Raw genomic sequence first — 7,710 nt, forward strand, 5'->3', positions numbered from 1 at the left:
TGACTTTTTGTCATCCCATTGTATAGTGGATAGTGGGTGTGATACATACGCAGAGGTGAAAAAATAGTTTCAGGGTAGGAACAGAAGAAGCAGGACCTCACACAATGCTAAAAAACTTATAAAGTTTATGGACGAGGCCACTAGAGACTGGGCTGGAGAAAAATGGAAAAGGATATCTTCTGTGTTTTTTCAAAGGAATCATGCCGAAATTCGCTTTAAGCGATTACAAAAACCAAAGAAAACCTAATTCTGGATTGCTAAACGGGGACTCAATAATCATCCTACCGAATACGAGTCTATTGTCAAACTACTGCGCCACCTCGTGACAGTATCAGATATTATCGATATGCTGACGCCGATAAACTACTGAATGACTGTTAATCGCACGTCGATAATACGTCCAAGCTTCTAAGGCATGCGGAAGGACGACGGTTCAATCCCGCGTCCGGCCATCCTGATTTAGGTTTGCCGTGATTTCCGTAAATCGCTCCAGGCAAATGCCGGTATGGTTCCTTTGAAAGGTCGCGGCCGACTTCCTTCCCCATCCTTCCTTAATCCTATGAGACCGATACCTTGCTGTTTGGTCTCTTCTCCCAAACACCCAACCAACCTTCTAAGGCATGCGACTGACACAAAGAAAGTATCGAAATGCGTGAGAAATGTGACGGCGGAATTTTCCACCACGCTGTCATTTCTTTTTCTACTGTGCCAGAAGACCGCCTAGAAAGAGGGACATACTTCGCGCTTGATTGGACTTCCATAGTGATGGAAAGCTGCCGGGTCGGCTCCGCTTCAGCGCCTAGTACCGCCAGAATCCAATTTCAGTCTACATCGTGTGGGCGTGTTCTGCTGTCGACCACATATCGTGTCCAGCAAGGCCTTCCTGAGCGCCCGGAGATAGCGACAAGATCCAGTCGCGTGTTTCGCCTCCAGGTCGCGTATTTCATCGGCAAAAACCGTTTGTCTGACGTGTCTGATGGCTACCTGGCCACTTTCATTATCGAAGACGCGCCACAAGCCCGCACAAGAAGAACTCTTGTCCATTGCTTGTGCTGTGTTAATTTAGACTTCTTATTTGCATTCTGTGGGTTGCAGTGACCATATATCGTTCCATTTTATGCCATAAGGGGACAAGATCATGTGCTCCGTATTACGTACACAATACTACGAAAAAGGTACAATACCGAGAATGAACACACTCTACACCTGTTCTGAATTCTGCTGCGGTTGGAATATTCATCTGAAACGTCTGTCGGAAATACGTAGCATACTGAAGGACTCAGAATAATAACTTAAAATTTTCTTTTGTTTATTATTTTTTGAGTCACTAAACTGACTTATTCCGATGCTGACATACGACAGAATTGCCCCGATCAATGCAGAAATATTGGGACTGGATGTAACACATATTTTATGTAGCATCTTCAACGTTTTACGTGACGATGTGCTTAAATTATAAGAGCATCAGCTCAGTCATAAAAGAAGTCGAAAAGATTTCAGTTTGATTTGTGTCACTTGACGATCACACGTTAGCCCATTCTCAGCTCACTCTCTATCAGAACTGTTACCAGAAGAGGGTTAAGAAGTAATCATGTACCTAGAAAAATTCAATACACAACATTTTGCATATGAACACATTGTCAAGAAATGTTTCACCCGACTATAAATTTACTTTTGGACAATGTTGTCACTTCTGCCGATAACAGACAACGCAGCAGCTTAAAATCTGGTCTCGCGAATGAAAACAGGAAAGATAATTAATATCACACAAGAGAAATTCAGGAAGAACCATCACAATATCTAGTGGAGTGATGCATATGACTCATTAGTTGTCAATTGCACATCGTACAAATCTTTGCATGAACATAACTCCCCTTTAGTAACAAAAATAAATGAGAACAGTAGTAAAAAATTAAGTCTTCTGAGCATAAAATTAACAGCGTACGAGAGATTGTAACTGACGAAGTTTGGAAATATGTGAGATAGCAAAAGTATTTACGTGGTAAAGAAAACGACATATATGCATATGTGGTTACATGGGACCAAGCGAGCCACAGCTACTTGGTCACATAAACTGTGAGTACATCACTTAAGGAACGTTGATCAAGAGATTTATAAACGAGAACATTTATAAAACACTAAAAAATATAAAAAAGAGAGTAGAATAATACAAAAATTATAGAGAAAAGTTCTCAGAATTGCGAGGGATTCTTGCACAGAATATGAATGTGGGGCAAGGAAACCCCTGAATTTGGATTTTAATACCTGGAGTTTCACTCTTTTTTTTCAGTTCACCTAAAAGCCGGTTGAAAAGAAAACCTGCTGAGTTCTGCCCACTCTTCAATACAATGTTTAAGGAAGTGTTATGTAACTGCAAACCGATTTTCATTCTACTGTTCTCTGAATGGATGCTACTATTTTTTTCTGACTGAGTTAATGTTGTTGAAGAAAAAAACTAGTGGAATATATGCACAGGGACGGCCGAAGTAGATTTCCAAGAAACATGAACGTCGCCCCACTCGACGTTTGCGAGCTGATACGCCAGATCATTGTGACCCACCATTTCTGAGCTAAGAATATTCTTCGTTAGTGCATAAAGTTGCCGCAAAATATAACATTACACGAGATAATACACTCCTGGAAATTGAAATAAGAACACCGTGAATTCATTGTCCCAGGAAGGGGAAACTTTATTGACACATTCCTGGGGTCAGATACATCACATGATCACGCTGACAGAACCACAGGCACATAGACACAGGCAACAGAGCATGCACAATGTCGGCACTACTACAGTGTATATCCACCTTTCGCAGCAATGCAGGCTGCTATTCTCCCATGGAGACGATCGTAGAGATGCTGGATGTAGTCCTGTGGAACGGCTTGCCATGCCATTTCCACCTGGCGCCTCAGTTGGACCAGCGTTCGTGCTGGACGTGCAGACCGCGTGAGACGACGCTTCATCCAGTTCCAAACATGCTCAATGGGGGACAGATCCGGAGATCTTGCTGGCCAGGGTAGTTGACTTACACCTTCTAGAGCACGTTGGGTGGCACGGGATACATGCGGACGTGCATTGTCCTGTTGGAACAGCAAGTTCCCTTGCCGGTCTAGGAATGGTAGAACGATGGGTTCGATGACGGTTTGGATGTACCGTGCACTATTCAGTGTCCCCTCGACGATCACCAGAGGTGTACGGCCAGTGTAGGAGATCGCTCCCCACACCATGATGCCGGGTGTTGGCCCTGTGTGCCTCGGTCGTATGCAGTCCTGATTGTGGCGCTCACCTGCACGGCGCCAAACACGCATACGACCATCATTGGCTCCAAGGCAGAAGCGACTCTCATCGCTGAAGACGACACGTCTCCATTCGTCCCTCCATTCACGCCTGTCGCGACACCACTGGAGGCGGGCTGCACGATGTTGGGGCGTGAGCGGAAGACGGCCTAACGGTGTGCGGGACCGTAGCCCAGCTTCATGGAGACGGTTGCGAATGGTCCTCGCCGATACCCTAGGAGCAGCAGTGTCCCTAATTTGCTGGGAAGTGGCGGTGCGGTCCCCTACGGCACTGCATAGGATCCCACGGTCTTGGCGTGCATCCGTGCGTCGCTGCGGTCCGGTCCCAGGTCGACGGGGACGTGCACCTTCCGCCGACCACTGGCGACAACATCGATGTACTGTGGAGACCTCACGCCCCACGTGTTGAGCAATTCGGCGGTACGTCCAGCCGGCCTCCCGCATGCCCACTATACGCCCTCGCTCAAAGTCCGTCAACTGCACATACGGTTCATGTCCACGCTGTCGCGGCATGCTACTAGTGTTAAAGACTGCGATGGAGCTCCGCATGCCACGGCAAACTGGCTGACACTGACGGCGGCGGTGCACAAATGCTGCGCAGCTAGCGCCATTCGACGGCCAACACCGCGGTTCCTGGTGTGTCCGCTGTGCCGTGCGTGTGATCATTGCTTGTACAGCCCTCTCGCAGTGTCCGTAGCAAGTATGGTGGGTCTGACACACCGGTGTCAATGTGTTCTTTTTTCCATTTCCAGGAGTGTATATATAGTAAGGAAAGTGGACAGATAACCAATACTGTATAGTCCAGCTACAGGCATGATTGTAAATTTCAGTGTCTCAGTGACAAGTGTAAGCAGTCGTATGGTGCTTAATTAGTGCGGGACATGACTGAAGTGTCTGGGTGAGTGTCTGAAAAATGATTTCTTGAAAGTTGGACAATCGTCATTAGATTCTTGTTTACCCTTCACCCTTGCTTTTGAACAAACAATGACGTCAGCTGCGGCATTGGGGGATCATTTGATCATACTTGAGACCAGCAGATACCACCTAACCCTACGGCCTCTTGCTGCAACAGTTCAAACAGGCCACACGCAGATGTCTGTTCTTAGGGTGTAGCAGGAAAACGAGTTCCCACTAAGTTACACCCTCGTCTTAATTGTTTTATAGCTCACCTGTGCGAGAATGGTTAATTTCGGACGGCCAAGAGTAACTCTTTCACAAGAAAGACAACGAAGTCGGCAGTTATGCACATTGGATGAAAGTGAATGACGTATGTCGTACTGAGAACAGTTTGGACAGGGAGCAGGGTTTGGCAAGTTGGTTTCCGATGACTTTCTGGTTAATGGAATTTCATCATATTCCATAAAAACTTTAAATTTGGATGTGGCAGTTAACAGCGCCCCTCTCCGTTTGCTGATTGAAACAGTTTCGTAGCCGACGTTTCTCAATTTGTAAAGTTATTGACAGTTAAGGTCACCACTGTTCAGGTCGCTCCACAGTTAGTTGACCAGTTACAGTAATGATTGCACAGTAGCCGGCGGCCTGTTGTGTATTAATGTACGTAATAAAGATACCACAGTCTGAGCAAAGTTGTTAGAGGTCCAGTCACAAAACGCTAGTAATATTCATGGTTTGGACTTATTCTCAAGGCTGGGACTGGAAATGCATGACTCAGTCAATGGCACGAAGAATACAGAACTGCACTCACCTTCAGGAATTCATAAGCACCACGCCTGCAGATGGTCGTCGTCCAGTGGAAAATATCAGCGCTAGATTCCACAGGATTTTGTTGTCTCTCGCCAAGCTGGTCAACCATGGTGATCCTTCGAAAATCAGGCAACAGCGCAAGTTCAAACTATACGAAAAAGTATTTGCCTCCATATGTCACTGGGCGACGTGATGGTGGGTGCCAATGCGAACCACCAAACTGTTGTGTCACCACTTCATGCTTGTAGCTCAGACAGACAGTCAGGCCAGTGACAGGGAGCAACTCAATGAGTTACGTCTCCAACAGAGTTTGGTATCACGCCACAAAAATGCTGCCACGCTTTCTTTTTCGTATTCGCTCCATTCTTATCTCCAACTGGGCCAGCCATTGCACTCTCAGCCAGGCTCTTCCAGACCTTAGGACCGTATTATCTTAGCCGGAGAGGGATACTGAGTTCATCGCTGTTCCGATGGATGTCAACATCGCTGATCCCACGGCATCTCATCCCATCTACGTACCCACCGCGATTGTTCACAACATCTGTATGGCTCCACCATCTCTCTCCTGGGATGTGAATGGATGCTGTATTCTGGGGCTTATGCCTTCCTGCGAAAAAGTCGTCTCCGTGGTTTCCCACCCGACAGACGTCGGCAGCATAATAACAACATATGTAAGAAAGCAGCTATCAGTCGTGAATGATCTGAATTTATTAAAGATAGACAATAGAACAAACATGGTCAGTGCATAAATTACCCGCTGTGGTTACATCAAACTTGTGCTTAAACACACATGTCTTTAAAATGTGAATACATAGTCACACATATAAACTTTTTGAAAAAAAAAAGAAGCAGCATATCTGACAGTATACGAACCTGAGTTCATGATCTTTTGTATTTCCAACGGTGGTTGCACACGGCAGTCCTATGAATTCCAGCATAAATATTAAAAACATATCAGACTTGCAGAAGGTGCTATTTGGACAGGCCGCGCTATCTGCACAACTGGCGGGGCGAGAGTTGCTGCACATACGGCTTCGAGCTAGCAGTTCCACATGTGGTGAATGTTTGCTAATACTGCTATTTTAGTTACATAGCTAATTTAGAAAAACTGACTTTTTTGGGGTACTACACAGCACTCTGTGAATGCTGCCACAACAACTCTCAGTATCAGTAGCACAGAGAATATGAAAACGACACACGAACTGCCACAGTTAACCAAAATATGACAGTTTGTTAGAACTTAAAGGACGACCATGTTTAAAAATCATTACCTTTACGGAGAGAATTGATACAGTTAATATTAACGTGAGGACAAGTTTTGTGTACAGTTTGCATTCTGTGCTGACAACATTCATTGTCTATATAGGATGATAGTATCTGTTCCCGAACGAACAGATACCATTGATGACCGTGCAGCTTCTCTAGAATGAAATGATAATTAAATCGACACCCTAGCTGCAAACAGGCGTTGATATACATCATTGGGGACATGCTGAAAATGTGTGCACCGACCGGGACTCGAACCCGGGATCTCCTGCTTACATGGCAGACGCTCTATCCATCTGAGCCACCGAGCGGACAGAAGATAATGCGCCTACAGGAACTTTCCCTTGCACGCTCCCCGTGATACCCACATTCCCAACATGTCCACACCACTACATTCGTAGTGGATAGAGTGACTGCCCTGTAAGCAGGAGACCCCGGGTTCGAGTACCGGGCGGAGCACACATTTTCAACATGTCCCCACTGAGGTATATCAACGCCTGTTTGCAGCTAGGGTGTCGATTTAATTATCATTTGAACGTTCATGTGCTGGAGACAGAAGAGCTACTTCACCAGCACGGCCCCAAGTACAGTAGAAACACTTAGTTCCACTGAGGACGCTTCAATAAACTGAGCCGAAACACTTATTCAGTAGTACACATATGTAATCTAAAAAGTCATTAATAAGTTTATTTACTGTTAGTATATCGCCTCCATACGAAACTAAGAAGCTAAATTATATTTTCAAAGCAAGAACTTTCAAGATAATTATTTACGTTTAATGACCCACTTTCAGATTTTTTTTATTTTTCAGGAAGATGGAAGTAAGCTGCTATTACCCACCGCTAGGGAAAATATTAGTACATACTTCTAGAGGTTTCCAGTTCACTCGCAATTTATTGTTGCATCAGTGTATAGGGAGTAAAAGAAATTATTAAATTTACAGATCAATAGCACAAGCGGTTCTGAGGTACCAGATATCGACCCATACTGTAACACCCGTGTTAGTACATGCACCGACTCTAGCGACTAATCGATTGTACAGGTGGCGAACACACTACTGGGAAACGTTAAGCGGCGCCTGCTCGACCTCTAACGTCTTGTTGATTGACGAGTCGGACATGTCACTTCTCGTCCCATCAGTCCCACACGTGTTCGATTGGAGACAAGTCCCGAAATCTTAGTAGCCATGGAAATTGCTACACGTCTTGCAAAGCACGTTATGTTTCACAGGCAATGTGTGGGCGAGCACTATCCTGTAAGAACAACAGAAAGTGCAGAGATGCGTTCTGTGTTCGAAGTTGGATCCACCAGCGCGGAAGAGCACGTCATGGGAGCCTTCTGCGACACATGCACAGACACAGACATAGATAAACCGGAGCAAACGTGCTGCAACTGTACAGTATGCGGTTGAGGGTGTCTGGTTGCATTCGAGTGCAGTGCTAT

The 7,710-nt window shown here is 45.5% G+C and overlaps 1 non-coding gene across 1 annotated transcript; it reads right to left on the bottom strand.

The window, feature by feature from the left end:
- Window positions 1-6,504: 6,504 nt before the first annotated feature.
- Trnat-ugu (transfer RNA threonine (anticodon UGU)) lies at window positions 6,505-6,577 on the bottom strand. The gene has a single exon. It is a non-coding gene; the product is annotated as a tRNA-Thr (tRNA).
- Between the last annotated feature and the right edge of the window lie 1,133 nt (window positions 6,578-7,710).

The sequence above is a fragment of the Schistocerca gregaria genome, chromosome 1, assembly GCF_023897955.1.
Source record: "Schistocerca gregaria isolate iqSchGreg1 chromosome 1, iqSchGreg1.2, whole genome shotgun sequence".
NCBI classification, from domain to species: Eukaryota; Metazoa; Arthropoda; class Insecta; order Orthoptera; family Acrididae; genus Schistocerca; species Schistocerca gregaria.